Source organism: Mesocricetus auratus, unplaced genomic scaffold, assembly GCF_017639785.1.
Source record: "Mesocricetus auratus isolate SY011 unplaced genomic scaffold, BCM_Maur_2.0 Super-Scaffold_100008, whole genome shotgun sequence".
In the NCBI taxonomy this organism is placed as follows: Eukaryota; Metazoa; Chordata; class Mammalia; order Rodentia; family Cricetidae; genus Mesocricetus; species Mesocricetus auratus.
Genome location: NW_024429192.1, coordinates 54,671,674 through 54,688,096, shown reverse-complemented (window position 1 = coordinate 54,688,096; position 16,423 = coordinate 54,671,674). Strand labels below are relative to the sequence as shown.

The 16,423-nt window shown below is 39.1% G+C and overlaps 1 pseudogene; it reads left to right on the top strand.

Moving 5' to 3' along the window:
• LOC101825999 lies at positions 1–1,513 on the top strand (annotated as a pseudogene).
• Positions 1,514–16,423: the final 14,910 nt, after the last annotated feature.

Below are 16,423 nucleotides of genomic sequence, written 5' to 3'. Positions count from 1 at the left end.
GGTCGGACAGATGTCGATCACCCACTGTGTGAGGAATGCACAGATACTCTCTTAGACCAGCTGGACACTCAGCTCAATGTCACTGAAAATGAACGTCAGAACTACAAACGCTGTTTGGAGATCCTAGAGCAAATGAATGAGGATGACAGTGAACAGCTAGTGAGGGAGCTGAAAGAGCTGGCCTTAGAGGTGGAGAGGCTGGTCCAGGAGCTAGAGATGCGGAAAAAAACCGCAAGGCCTGGCAGAAAATCTGGAGAAGGTCCAGGCTGAGGCAGAGAGACTGGATCAGGAGGAAGCTCAGTACCAGCGGGAGTACAGTGAGTTTAAAAGACAGCAACTGGAGCTGGATGATGAGCTGAAGAGTGCAGAAAACCAGATGAGTATGTCCAGATGCAGCTGGACAAGCTCAAGAAAACCAATGTCTTTAATGCAACCTTCCACATCTGGCACAGTGGACAATTTGGCACATTCAATAACTTCAGATTAGGTCCTTTCCCAGTGTTCCTGTGGAATGGAATGAAATCAATGCTGCTTGGGGCCAGACAGTGTTGCTGCCCTATGCCCTAGCCAATAAGATGGGTCTGAAATTTCAGAGGTACCGACTTGTTCCCTATGGAAATCATTCGTATCTGGAGTCTCTGACAGACAAATCTAAGGAGTTGCTGTTATACTGTTCTGGGGGATTTTCTGGGACAACAAGTTCAACCATGCAATGGTAGCTTTTCTGGACTGTGTGCAGCTGTTCAAAGAAGAAGTGGAGGAAGGTGAGACTCGATTTTTTCTTCCATACAAGATGGATGTGGAGAAAGGCAAGACTGAAGACACTGTGGGCTCCTATTCCATCAAAACCCAGTTTAACTCTGAGGAGCAATGGACAAAAGTGTTCAAGTTCATGCTGATGAAACTTAAGTTGGGTCTTGCTTGGGTATCGTCACAGTTCTATAATAAGTGACTTATTCCTTAAGGGAAGTTGCCTTTAAGGTTTTATGTTTGGTTTGGTTTGGAAAGATGCTTTAAATTAAATCTGGGTAATATTAAATCACATGTTTACAATACCAAAAGAGACAAAAGCCACTTTATTTTAAAGTATCGTATGACAGATCATTTCCAGAGTTGCAAAACACCGTGTACAGCAAACAGCTCTTGCCATAGTTTTGACTCAACCCCATGCTTTCCTTTCCCTCTTTTCCCCTGAAAACAACTAATTTAAATTTGCTTTGTTTTTTTTAAGTTAGTTGAACTGACATTGATGTGTTTTCACTGGATTTTATCTCTCTCAACTTCTGACACTTAAAATATGGAACAGAAGAGTTCTGAGATGATGTTAGTGCACACAGTGGGGTGATGTGGGAAAGGACACCAGGTCAGAAGCTGGGAGTCTAACTCTTTCCTCACCCAGTTCAGTATTGAATGCCTACTCTGTTATGTTAGAATTACAAAATGGTGTTTGATACTGTTTGAGACATGGAGAGATTTAATTATTTGTAATAAAGGATTTGCTATGGTCTGTTAAAAAAGAATATTTGTACAGAAAACTATAGTAGTAGATGGTAGAATTGCAATTCAGAGTGGAGTCTGTTACTTTAAAGTCTATGCTCTTGCCAGGAAGGCGACAAAGCTACCTATCTGAATGGAGCAAGAACAAGCATGTCTTTAGTTCAGATTAAGGAGCTGCTGCCCTAGGAGGGCATCTGAACAATGAAGAAATTGGCTATGCTAAAGGTGGGTGGGGCTGACTGCTTGTTTGCTTTTAGTTCAGCCTAGGGAACTGGCTATCTGGCCTTACTCAGGATGCACATTTCAACCTAAATCTATGTATCTTTGCACAGGATTCATATTTTCTCAGGGATCTGACAAACTATCCCCTGTTGCTGCACCAAATATTTCTGTCACCCCCAAAGAGCACTCTACTATGTAGTCTGTGGAAGACATAAAAATGTCAACAAGACAGAACAAAACTCATATGGTTGACATTTTAGAAAGTGTGTTAAAATGTGTTGGAGACAGAAGATGGGGGGATATGGTTCTTCTAGTCTCAGATTGAAATTATGTGAAAGACTTTTGTGACCTGAATAAATGTGAAGATATCTTTGTCTCCACCAGCAAGAAACTCTGTGTGTGTGTGTGTGTGTGTGTGTGTGTGTGTGTGTGTGTGTTATTAGAATGGCTTACGGTTGTGATTGAGCTAGTACAAAAATCAAAAATGGCTGTTTATAAATGAAAGGTCCTAGAATCTCCAGTTCAGTGCATGGGGCTGGATGTCCCTGCTGGTCTTCAGTTTATGTCAGAATTCCAAAGAAGTAGATCCAGTGCCAGAATGGACTTGCCAAAGAGAGCAAGAGCAAACAGACAAAGAAAGCAAGCTTCTTTCTTCCATATCCTTCCACAGCCTGAAGGTGTGGCTCACATTAAAGGTGGCTCTCCCCACCTCCAAGATCCTGGTTTAACATGGGTTTTCCCACTTCAAATGATTTAATGAAGAAGAAAATACCTCACAAGTGTACCCAGCCACAGGGTTTTAGTTCATTCCAGCTGCAGTCAAGTTGATAACCAAGAGTAGCCATCATATGTGTCCCAGTCTTCCAGTGATCCTTGTTGCTAAAGCAAAACCGAAAACCCTGGCCATAATCCCATAATCCTACAAGTACGGGAAGAGCTCTGGATGGGAAGAAGAAAAAGGACTGCTTGAGGATCTTGGGATTGGTGCATGATGGTAAATTCCCTAGAGTTTTCCTTTTGTTTCCTTCTGTACCACAATAGGTGTTAGGCCTGCAACTGGGAACCACCAACACAAGCAGAGTCCTCCACTTATAGTCCTGTTTCTTTGTATTTCTTTGAGCACAATGAAGTTACAAGAAGTAGCTTTATCTTTTCAGACTTTACTTCAATGGCCTGTCAGGTGGCTCTAGAGCAGTTCATCTATGTCTAGTAAATTCCCACTACTCGTTCACAATGTCCTCAACACACTACCCAGTGTCAATGAATTTTCACTTTTCCTATCTAGCTTGCGAGAAAAGACACTGTCCTTTGCCTTTTGTTAGTCCTGGACTGGATTTGAATTCCCTTACATGTTTTCAAATAATTCTTTTAATGTTTTCGGTGGTCTCCTCACATGCACGCACCTAGCACCTAGTGTTCTTTGGAATACACAACTGGGACTTTATGCAGATCTCTAGGAGTCTATCTTAATGATGCTGTCTCCACTCTGGTGTTCTGGCCTATGAATTCCAGCTACACTAGTATCTTTGAACTCCTGATTTCACTGCATACACTGGGCTAATTAGGTTCCCCCTCCTTACCTCTTTTAAGATAGTAAATTTGGGAATTTGTACTGCTTATTTCTGTTACTCTCCATCTCAGGGAGTACTTCCTGGTTGCCTGGAATTCAGTGTCTTTAAACTCAGTTTCATGGATTCTGTCTAGTTGTTTTGTTTGAGGCAAGATGGTAAATTTCATTCCTGCTCTTTCATCTTGGTCAGAAGTCAAAGACTCTGCTTATATTTGTAAGTGTATTCTGGAAGCTGATGGGTCTGTATTAATTGATGACCCTGCAATGGGAGTGTCGGTTATTAAAGCTATCTCAGAATAAAACCTAGTGTAGACAGATTTTTAAAAAAGCTAGGAAGAGACATAAGGAAATGTGTGGAAGGGGCTTGTGGAAAATGCCATGTTTACTGGTTAAGATACTCACCATAATTATCTTGATTTTATTGTGAAATGATCTATATTTTAATCTATGATCATATCTAGTTGATGTATTTTTGTTGATTTAAATTTTTCTTCACATGTTAATATTTACTCTGTGTGACTTTCTGAGGTTTAAAAATATTTCTATTTAGTCTTTGAAAATGTCTTTTGTGTACACAGTATATCTTGATTATATCTATGCCTCCACAACTCTAACTTCCCTTAGAACCCCCAGCACATACTTCTCCCAACTTCATGTTCTGTTTGTTTATTATTAACTGAGTCCAATTCTGCTTTCTTTATGAACTGGGGTGTGAGGTTTGCCTGTGCATAGATCTCAGTTTCTAGTTTCAGTCTAGCACATTTAGGGTCAGATAGCTCTTTGCTGTGGAGAAAGGGGCCGTCTGTTCCATCCCAAACCTGTACCCTGTAGACTCCCAAAGCACCCCGAGTTGTGATAAACAGAATGTCTCAGACATTGCAGAATCATTGTACAGAGACTTGGTTGTGGCAGTCAGCATCCCTTTCCCATCACACATGGCAGCTCCATCGGCTGAAGCATGTTTTTGTACTTCTCTGTTATAGTCAGCAGATCTCCTGTCTCAAAGCCCTTGTGACCACTGATCTGTTCTTCGTTCTTAGAGGTCTACCTTTTCCAGTACTCATAGGAATAAACTAAATAGCATGTGACTTTTGTATATGGCTTCTTTAGCTCAGTGGAATGCAACTACCATTCATCTATCTGTCATGAGTACATATTTATGAAGAGCAGTCCTTGTTTCTTTTCATTTGTTCTGTTGCACAGATCATTTTTCTCAACTGATGTACGGCAACTTGGTTTCTTACTGCTTGGGGTAAATATAACAAAAGTTGCTATAAACACATATGAGCAGGTTTTACTTTGAGCATGTGTTTCACATCCCGTGAGAAAACATCTAGGCAACCTATGGGTTGTATTAATACATGAATATGAACGTGCTTAATTATCTATAAGGCTTAACTTTTTAAGAAACTGTCATACTGTTGTTATTTTTTAAAAAATACCTACGCTGCTTTGCACTTTCGCAGGCAATGAAGCAGCGTTCTTGTTGCTCTTTGTCCTCTCAGCAACTGACACTGAACTTTTGGTTTTGTTTTTTAAATGTTTTAATAAATGTGTAGTGGTCTCTAACTGTGGGATCAAGTGTCCATTAGCTAATTTGGCCATTTTCAATTTTATGCACAGTTTACACTGAAGAGGGTAGAAAGCAAGCCACAGAGAGGTGTGTTGATTTAAATGTGATTATATTTAAAATATAAAACCAAATAATATATTTTTGCATGTAAATCCCTGTTAATCTATACTCAACACATACTTATATGTTAATATATTTTTATATAAAACTATAGTGCAATACCAAGATTAGGATGTTGACATTGATACAGCGAAGTAAACTGTTTCTAACGTCACTGGATTTCTTATAGTATCATAACACAACATTTGCTTTCTTCTTGCCCACCAATTTTTTACAGCTCCTTAAGCTCTAACAACCTCTAGTTTGCTCTCTGTTTCTGTTTTCAGCATTTGAAAATGTTGTATAAATGCCATAATTGTTATGTATCCTCTGGAGATTGGTACTTACCACACTGAATAAGTCTCTTGAGATGCATTCAGGTTGTTGTAACGATGGTTGATTACTTTTTTATTGCTAAGTATAGATGTGATATAATTCATTTAACTGTCTATGCTCTGAAGAACATCTGGGTGTGTCTAGGGTTTGGATATGGTAATCAAAGCTGTAAAGCTGTTGTGAAGTAATTCTGCACACATTTCCCTTGTTCTGTGTTGAATACGCAAGGAGCAACTATTAGATCATGTATATTTATGGATCTGTGCATGTGTGTGTGTGTGTGTGTGTGTGTGTGTGTATTAGGAATCAAACACAAACCCTGTGTTTTTGTGCTTGCTACACAAGCATTCTACCACCAAGCCACATCCCTGTGTACATTTAGCTTTCAAAAACTGCCAAAATAGTACTACTATAACATTTAAAGTATAATTTTATCATTTACATTGCCACCAGCAGTTACAAGAATGGTAGTTTCTCTGCATCTTAACCATAATTTAGAATTAATGTTGTTGTTAGTTTATTTATTTACTTAATCTTATTATTTATTTGCTTTCTTGTATGTTTTGGGCAATGGTGAGTATTGAACCCAAGTCCTCTTTGGTGGCTATTTTAGGTTACCAACTTGACACACCTGGGAAGGGGGAGCCTCAGTTGAGGACTGGCATGTCTGTGGGGCATTTACTTGATTGCTAATTGATGAAGGAGGGTCCAGTCTACTATGGGCAGTGCCACCTCTGGGCAGATGATAGCTGGGCTGTATAAAGAAGCTAGCTGAATAGAAGCTGGAAGCAAGCCAGGAAGCAATGTTTCTTGGTAGACTCTGTTTTAGTTCCTGCCTCCTGATTCCTGCCCTGATTTCTCTCCATGATGGACCATAACCTGTAAAATGTAATAGACTCTTTCCTCCCCAGCTTTCCTTTGGTCAGTGTTTTATCAAAACAACAAGAGAAGAAAAGAAGAACAGCCTTGTGTGTGCAAGGCCTCATGAACAATAATCCTCATTTCTGCTACTTGCCTTACTTTGGCTGTTGTAATAAGTATGTAGCTAATACCTTATAGTGGTTTTTAATTTTCACTTTCCTAGTGACTAATAATGCTAAATGTCTTTTAATTGCTATATGTATCTTGTGTTAGAATTGTTTCTTCAGTTTTTCCTATTCGCTAGTTCATTTACTTTATTAGTGTCAAGGTTTGAGAGTTCTTAATATAGTATAGACACTAGCTCTTTATTGGAATTTTGGCTCGCAAGATTTTTTTGTTAGTCTGTAATTTGTCTTATGATAAACTTCTTATGAATTTTCCCTAAGAACTTTTGACAGGGTCCAACTTATCCACTTTTCCTTTCATGCATGCCAACTCTAAAACCTCTTGGCCTAAGGCTATATCCTGAAGATTTTCCTCTGTGATTGTTTTTCATTAAATTTGTATTGTTTTATTAATTATATTTAAATATATGAATTCTAAGTTAATTTGTGTGGCAAATACAAATTTAAAGAATTTTTGTCTTTGAGTTTGATCTTTTTGGTTATCTTTTGAGAAGGGTTGTATATTTGAGATCTAATGAACTGTTTATGTCTGCTGTCAAACTTCAAAGAGATAACACAAAACTGAAGAGCATGGGAGATCACACTAAGAATCTCTAGAGGTAAAGTCTGATGGAGAGTCATTGGCTTTGGCCCCTTAATCTAGAGAGGCTTTTAAAGGTCTGTTCCAGGGGCTGGAGAAATGGCTCTGTAGTTAAGAGCACTGGCTGCTATTCTATTCTTCCAGGAGACCCAAGTTTGTTTCCTGGCACTCACATGGTGGCTCACAACAGTTTGTAATCCCATTTCCAGGGGATCCTCTGGCTTTCAACGGTACCAGGAACACCTGTGGAACACAGACTTATGTGCAGGCAAAACACTTATATGTATTAAATTAAATATAAAAGCCTATCTGAGATTTCTTGGTAAAGGTATCAGAAAAGCCCACATTAATTTTGAATTATTTTGTCTTCTATCAATATCAAGTCACAGTCCTCCAAACTAGCATTTCCAATTTCCTCCTCCTCTTCTAACTTGAAACTATTACAAATGAAAACTTTCCTACTTAATGAATGTGTTACAGCTCTGAGTAGAAAGATTTCCCCAGTGGAAGAGTTGCAGCTCTGAGAGAAAAGGTATCCTGTCAGTCAGGAGCCAAAGAATATCACAAAGTCGCACCGTAACAAACCTGACACAAGAGACTTATTGGGAAACACACAGGGTGGCTGCCTCTGCTTGGCTGAGAAGTAGAAAGGAACTGGGCAGAAGACAGGTTGATATAGGGTTTCTTGGGGAAAAAGTTTTCTAGGGTGGAGATTTCTAGGGTGGAGTTTGGTGAAATTTTGAGCTCAAGGGTTGGTGGGTTTTGGTAAGTATTCAAACTGGGAAGTGGGCTGGGACCTTTGACCCTACACTAAATCCCTGAGAGCTGAGGCACTATAATATGAAATAAACTTAGATGAATCACCACAGAAGTTGATAAATAAACTTTTATATTCATTACTGGGGAAGTCACTCAAAAAGCACAGGGGAACACCCTTGGACATCATGTGAGGCATTCAAACAAAGAAAATCTATTAGGTTAAAACTATCATCCTCATTATACTTTACAAACATACTTCAAAAATCCCAATTGTCTATCTTCTGAGCTCAGAAACAAGTTCATAATTTGTTTCAACTATTTACCTGGTTTCTGTTGTTTGTGTTACTGTTTTTTTATATTAAACTGTTTGGCCTATTGTTCAAGCTTCTTATTGGCTATCTCTCTCAATTATTAACCTATTTCTATTAATCTATGTATCTCCATGTAGTCTTGGCTTACCGGAGAATGACCAGGCATCCCACCTTCCCGGTGGCTACATGGTGTCTCTCCCTGGTGACTCAACTCCCTGTGTTCCTCTTCTCAGACTTCTTCTTGTCTGGCAGTCCTGCCTATACTTCCTGCCTGGTTACTGGCCAATCAGCATTTATTCATAAACCAATAAAAGAAACATATATTCACAGCATACAAAAGGGCATCCCCATTATCTCCTCTTTTCTGTCTAAATGAAAAGGAAGGTTTTAATTTTAACATATTAAAATTATATATAACAAAATAGTTATCAAGCAAGAACTATAGTTAACAGTATGTAGTCCATTAACATTTGGCAAAATTTAAAGAAAGTATCATATCATCTATCCTATCTTTGTAAGTTATCTTGTATCATAACTAAGGAAGACCATAACCATAACTATCTGTCTTCAACTCCATCAAAGATCCCAGAGAATCATATATAAACTCTAGAATTTACAGTGACATCTCCCTGTCTGCACTCAGTTTCTCTGATATACAGAGAGATATTTCAAATGGATAGGTATTCTTTAGAACCTTTCAAAGACTACAGAATATGGTATTTCAAATAATTTATTGGGGTTTTTCATGACAATGAGACACAGCTGCTCCTGACAATACCTAGTATATCAGAGAGGAAGATGGGAATATAAGAAACTTACTATGGAATTTGCCTTCAATGTGGCAAAACTGGTCTATTGGGCAAAGACTTGTCTTTGCCTCAACTGCTGACAATAAGCACACCGTCCAAACAGGACAAACAGGTTACAAAGGAATGTCGAACTTGCCAAGGGACAGGAAGGTTCTTCAGGGTTCCTGCTTTACAGAAGAAAGAAACTGACAAACTTTGCCAGTACAAGACAGAACAGATCTTCAGATTTCCTACTTCATTAAAATGTCTGCCAGACACTATGACCTATGGGCTGAAGATTGTGTTAGTGTTTTATTTTGGGGATGTATGGTTTTTCTATACAAGATCTCTCTGTTATGTAGCTCTGGCTATCCTGGAACTCTCTATCTAGACCAGGCTGGCTTCAAACTCACAAAAATCAACCTGCCTCAGCCTCCCAAGTGCTGGGATTAAAGGTGTGCTCCACCACCCAGCCTTCTGTTAGTGCTTGATTCTGTAGAAGTGTCTCTTAGTAAATAACCATGTACTAAAAGGTATGTCTAGGAATATACCTTTGAAGGGTTGTGATACTCACTTCTGGGATGAGACACTTTCTCATTATCCTTATTTTTACAAATGGTTCAATGAAATACGGATCAACCTACCAGTGTGATGGGTAATATGTGAAACTTTTTAAAATTAAACATTTTAAAGATGGCTGTAGAATATCAGAATTTGCAGCATAGGTAATTATTACTCTAGTTAATTACCTCTGAAAAAAGCAGATACAAGAAGGACTCTCTAGGTCAACAATGTATCTCAGCAGGTAAAGGCACCTATCACTAAGCCTGATGACCTGAAATGGAGCCCCAGAACCCACAAGGTAGAAGAGGAGAACTAACTCTTCTAGTTGTTCTCTGACCTCTATGTGCCATGGCATACTTGCCCCCCCCAAAAAAAGACCCAAAATAAACATGTAGCATGAGAAATAAAAGACCTGGAGACTGGTATTGGAGTTCAAGCTTCAAGCCGAAGATCAGCTTGAAAGGCAAAGCAGTAAGCCATTAGCTCTTACCTCTACCTCAGCTCAAACTAAAGGGGCGAACCTCAAACTACTCCTGACTTCACTGTTCCACAGATTCAGTGAGACTGCTATTCTCTCCTCAACATGGCTAGAGACTAACTCTCAGACTGAATTACTCTACCTTCTATACCTCTTAAATTCTGGGATTAAAGGTGTGAGCTCTGATTCACTCTCCAGTAGCCCAGGGTGGTCTTGGCCTCAGAGATCCATCTGCCTTTCTCCCGAGTCCTGGGATTAAAGGTGTGTACCACCGTCTTGGTTTTTATAATTAACTAGTGTGGCTGGCTTTGCAAACTGATCTCCAATGGTTTTATTAGATTGTAAGCAATATATCACCACATAAACAAATGCAGAAAGAATTTTTAACAAAAATCTCTCTGATCAAGACTTCTCCACCAGGAATAACACAGGGGGATTGCTTGAGCCAACTTTAGGCTACCTTTAGCCTGAATATCAGCACCAGAGGACTGTTTAGCAAGTGTTCCTAACTAGCCTTCAATAATTATTTACCTTCCCACAGTTTGCTGCTTACAGAAAAGCAAAGTCCTATTCTTTTGTTACTTCTTCAAAATAATTGCTTCGCTTTGATGACCAAGGAAGAAGCTAGGACTTGAATTCAAAGTCACCTCTGAGATCCACACATTATTTTGGTATCTGTATTCATACCTGAGTCATGCTTGTCTTCCATGTCTGTACCATTGTGGAAAAGCAAACAATTGATTAAAGAAACCATGTAGACAAGTTGAACTTAATAGGATTCAATTGAGCAAGGATCAATTCACAAACTGAGAAGCTCTCAGAATGAGAAGTTCAGAGAGGTGTGGTCAATAGTACAGGCAGGTGGCATTTATGGCTAGGAAGGGGAAGTGAGTACAGAGAGTTGGCATCTGTCTATTTGCACATGGTCTGATCAATTGGCTGGCTATGATTTGTGAAATGAGACCAAGAGTCGGCAATTTTTCACACTGGTATACCCTAAATTAGGCTGAAAGTTAAGTTACGTGCTAAATTAGGTTATGATTCATTAGAGAAGGACTCGAGTACAAAAGCAGATACAAATTCAGTTTCATACAAACTTCTTCAAAGGACAGTATCTAGTGGCAAGCTACGTAATGGAAAGAAATGAAAAATTCTGATATAGGATACATATCCAACTTGTAATAAGAACAGTTTAAACTCAAGAAGAAGATAATGACCCAGTTTAAAAATGGATAAAAGAGGAATATAGAAAGTAAATTTGCCAAAGAAGAATCCAGTTGGAAAATGGGATTACATCTCATGGTCAACATCATATCACTAAGGAATTGCAAATTTAAAAGAAATGAGATACCAGTAGACAGCTATTAATCCAAAACAATAAGGACACCAAATGCTGGTGAGACTGTTTTTCTATTTCTACCTTCCTGTGTGTTATATGTTCATCTCTTTTAGATTTCCATTTTTTATTTGTCTATATTCGAATAAATCTCTCAGAATAGATTTTAAAAGATTTATTTTCATTTTATATGTATGGGTATTTACCTCCATGTTGTATGTGTACCGTGTATAAGTCTGGTGTCTAAGGAGGCCAGAAAGGGGATCAGATCCCCTGAAACTGGAATTATAATGATTGAGCTGTATTATGGGTATTGGAAACTGAACCCAGATCCTCTGCAGGAACAGCAAGTGTTCTTACCACTGAGCAATCTCTCCAGGCTCTCTGTATAGTTTTTTGGTGGTTGTTATAGGTATAAGACACCATCATTGTGATAGGTGTCTTATAGAATAGACATATTATGAAACTATCTCTTACATTCTAAGAGACTGGAACTTTTGCTGGCCCTCACTGCTAGAGTTAATAATATACCCTGAAGTCACTTAAGACTGCTAACCTACTCAAACTGTTTTTTCTGACCTACCCTTATGACTACAATGAAACAACCAATCTTACTTGCCTTGGATTTACTTACTTGCCCATGCAATCAATTTTTACATCCTAAGCTATGCATAGCTACAATCTTAAGTTGTGTTCTTTTTCCATGCCCTTGACCCATATATGTGTATCATTTTCTGATAGCAGAGAATACAGTTGAAAGCAGTTTCCTAAAATCTATGATAAAGATTGAAAGCAAATATTTATGGGTATTGGTTGATAAATAGCCATGTTTGTTGTCTGGGTCAGCTGGGATCAGTTGGAGCCCATGACTTAATTTCTTGTATACGTTTGTTAAAGATTTCTGTCAAGTGTCCCATTCCTTCCTCTTGTGATGCTTTCTGTACTGTTCTATAATACAGAACAAAGTATTCTGTTAGGGACAGACACCACTCATACACACAGACACATGCAACAGACCGACGCCACTCACACACTGCTTATCCGATGGATGCACCTAGGGGTAGACATACACATACACATACACATACACATACACAGACACAGACACAGACACAGACACAGACACAGACACAGACACAGACACAGACATTACCAAGACAACTTCAAGCAGACACAGATTCAGACTTATGAAACAGACAGAGAGAGTACAGAAAGCTCGGCATGAAGTGGAGAATTCAAATCTGGATTTACTCTTGTTTTTTTTTGAGGTGGGAGGGGGATTTTCTTCTCTTGTTTAAAATCCAAGGGGAAGGACTTTTATGTATTTCCTTAGTCAACATTGGTGTATCATTGGTAACTTGGAGTTAATCACTAATGCTTTTTAATTCATACAGTAGAATACATAAATTTGATTTTAAAAATTTGAATGGAATGTTACTGTATCATTAGAAACTGGGACACTGATACCAGCTCATCAAACTTCAGAGAAAAGATCTGGATTATCCTACAAATCATGAACTGTGACCTGGCTGCAAGGTCAAGGCACTTTAGGTCATTGTGACCCTATTTTCCCATAGGGGATGCCATGAGGACTGAAGAAGGGTGTGGTAGTAAGCATTTTACACTAGGAAGGCTAGGTAATAATCACCTGTAGCAAACACCAGGCTTGGGTTGGAGCAAGGTTCTAGAGTACCTCTTTACTCATTAAACTGCTATTTCTAGGGCAGTAGAAGGCCCTAGACTGCCAGGGTAGTGAGAAAACATTTGGGGCTTTGGGAAATGACTGTTTACTAATCAGAGCATAAGAAATCCAGAATGTGCCAAACCAAACATGATGATATAAGCCTCAAGACTAAGAATGATTATCAGACATAAAGTGTTTAGCATAAATCCTAGAGCTCAGCAAGGGCTCAGTTAGTCACAGACTGTTCCTGCTCCATCTTCCTCCCATCCACATTGCTTCCCACTCCTCCATTTTTCTTTCTCTTTAAAGTATTGAATTATCCCAAAGCAAATGTCTACAATATTAAATACAAAGCTTTTTATCTTTCTAAACTTTTAATCGTTGATGGGACTACACTAAGGTTTCACAAACTTGTTTGTATGTTCTCATATATCAATGCCTATTTTTATGCTCTAGGTCAAAATAATTAATAAACTATCCTATTTTTCTAATTCCAAACAATCAAATAAGTATGTGCTAAGAACGTGATAGTTATGTGAGAAAAATATACATAAACTAAAAGGCAAAACAGTATTTTCATTCTTTTTTATTATATAATTTATTTTATATGTCAATCCCAGTTTCCTCTCCCTCCCATCCTCCCATATCCCCCACTGACCCCCCCATCCCATCCCCTATCCACTCCCCAGGGAGGGTGAGGCCTTCCATGAGGGATCATCAAAATCTGTGAAGTCATTTGGGGCAGGGCCTAGGCCCTCTCCCGTGTATCTAGGCTGAGAGAGTATCCCTCCATGGGGAATGGGTTCCCAAAGTCCATTCTTATACTAAGGATAAACATTGACCCACTACCAGAGACCCCATAGATTGCCCATCCTCCTAGATGACATCCACATTCAGGGGGCCTGGTTTGGTCCTATGTTGGTTCCCCAGCTGTCAGACTGATGTCCATGAGTTCCCACTTGCTCACATCAGTTATTTCTGTGGGTTTTCCCAGAATGGTCTTGATACCTTTGTTCATCACTCCTCCTTCTCTACAACTGGATTCTAGAAGTTTGGCTTAGTACTTAGCTATGGATCTCTGCTTCTGCTTCCATCAGCTACTGGATGAAGGCTCTAGGATGGCATTTAAGGTAATAATCATCCTCATTATAGGGGAAGGGCAATTAAGGTAGCCTCTCCACTATTACTTAGAATCTTGGTTGGGGTCATCCTTGTGGATCTCTGTACAATTCCCTCATGCAGGTTTCTCTTTAAAACTATAATGGCTCCCTCTATTAATGTGTCTCTTTTCTTGCTCTCCTCTATTCATCTCCCAACTCAATCTTCCTGATCCCTCACGTTTTCCTCCCCCCTCCTTTTCCCCCTCCTCTTTCTCTTACCTCCCTTCCCTTCCCCATGCTTCCAATTTGTTCAGGAGCTTTTGTCCCTCTCCCCTTCACCATGGGACCATGTATGCTTCTCTTTCGGTCCTCCTTGTTTTCTAGCTTCTCTGGAGGTGTGTGTTGTAGTCTAGTAATCCTTTGCTCTATGTCTAATATCCGTATATTTGTAAGTACATACCATGTTTGTCTTTCTGTGACTGGGTTACCTCACTTAGGATGGTTTCTTCTAGTTACATCCATTTGCCTGCAAATTTCAAGAATCCATTGTTTTTCTTTTTCTGATGTGTACTACTCCATTGTGTAAATGTACCACATCGTCTTTATCCATTCTTCAGTTGACGGTCATCATTGTTGCTTCCAGGTTCTGGCTATTACAAATAATGCTGCTATGAGTATAGTTGAATAGATGTCCTTGTTTTATGAATGTGCATCCTTTGGGTATATGCCTAAGAGTGGAAATGTTGGATCTTGAGGTAAATTGATTCCCATTTTCCGGAGAAACCTCCATGCTGATTTCCAAAGTGGCTGAACAAGTTTGCACTCCTAAGTGCATTCTTAAATAATAGCAGTTAGTTACTATGGGATGTATGTATTTGTTGATTGTAGAACAAACTTTCAAATTCTAGATTCAGGCCAGACAACAATTTATTTTGTTTGGTCCTTGCTTTTTATCATAGCAAGTAACAAAACACCAGTTCTGTAACCTTACTTATTATTGAAACTGTTAACTCTTTTGAGATAGTGGTTTATAAAATGCACAATTAATTTTGCTGTTTTCAAAAATTGAAAATGTACCTGATACTATCACAGTGTTCCATAGTATCTTGGTATACACTTTGAAGAAATACAGTGTTAAACAGCAATTACTAATAGTTGGAGTCAGCTATACACTAAAAAAGTAGTAAGTCAAAGGGTCAAGTTACATGTGGCCACCTTTGGGTTTCAGAAAACAAATGATTGCTTGGGATGACTGCCAGTGACTCACAGTCTCTACGAGTTTCTGTAATTGGTTCAATGTGAATTGTGGTAATATATTGTTTATGATTTAATAAAGCTTGCCTGGAATTTGGAAAGCACATTTTCAGTAGTCGAGGCAAGGGCACTTCCTTGCCCAGTGGCTTACTTTTGCCACAAAGGTAGATTTTTCAAGTGAAACAAGAACCCTTCTGTAGAACAATAGCCCTTACCTGAGTCAGTATCAGTGGTGTTCTCTGCCACAGCTGAACTAAGAGGAATGCAGTAAGTGCTGGTGACCCCGAAGAAGACTGTCAGGTGATTCCCGAACAATGTCAGGTGATACAAAGCTAAGGAGTCTGAAAAGGCTGGATGGTTGAACTGTCTTTGAGTTTGAGAGTAGGTGTTTTTAGACAGTAGCTAGACTATTCTAGAAATTCATATACTGTGCTGGTGGGGTTCCCAGGCTCAGGTTACTGTCCTGTTAACTGGGCTCTTGGTGAATCCTCGGCACAGGTCAGTTCTTACAAGTAGTCTTACAAAGACAGGTGTGGTACCAAGACTGCACACCTTTCCAGCTTCTCCTGGACACACCTTATTTTTTATATTGAAGAGAAATTCTCCCATCTGTGAGTCATTTGTTGTCCAAATTACAAAACTGCATGTGATTTAATATTTTTTCACTATTTTCAACAAATGTGTTGCCCAACTTGAGAAGCAAAGACTCACACAACATGCAGTATACACAGATGGCATTTATAGAGCAAAGGGTGTAGGCACACACTCCAAAGTGGTATGAGTGGTTAGGATACATCAGTTAGAAGATGCGGAAGTTCAGGCAAGAGATGTGTAGGCAATGAAAGAAAGGAATTACAAAAGTAGTGAGATTTATAGTGAGAGGAATTGCATAGTGTTTGGGGAAATGATAAATAGTTGTTGTAGTTGAGCAGAAGAAGCTGGAGGATATAGGAAGAAGTTAAAAATAGTGGAGCATAACCAGGATAGTCTACTTCCCTGTCCTCTGTGTGTCCGTTGTTATTTGTTGTCCTGCTGAGTTTGTACAAAGTCTCAGAATCACTACAACAGAGTCCTCCAAGAAGCCATTAGGAAGCAGTTGGGGCCAGCATTTGAGATGGAGTGATTTGTCATTCCCTGTCTGGGCTTAAAGTTCTCTGCTTGTGTGCTTTTTGCTGCTGTTGTTCATTTGTTTATAAATATGTTTTTTAATCTAGTAATGATCTGCT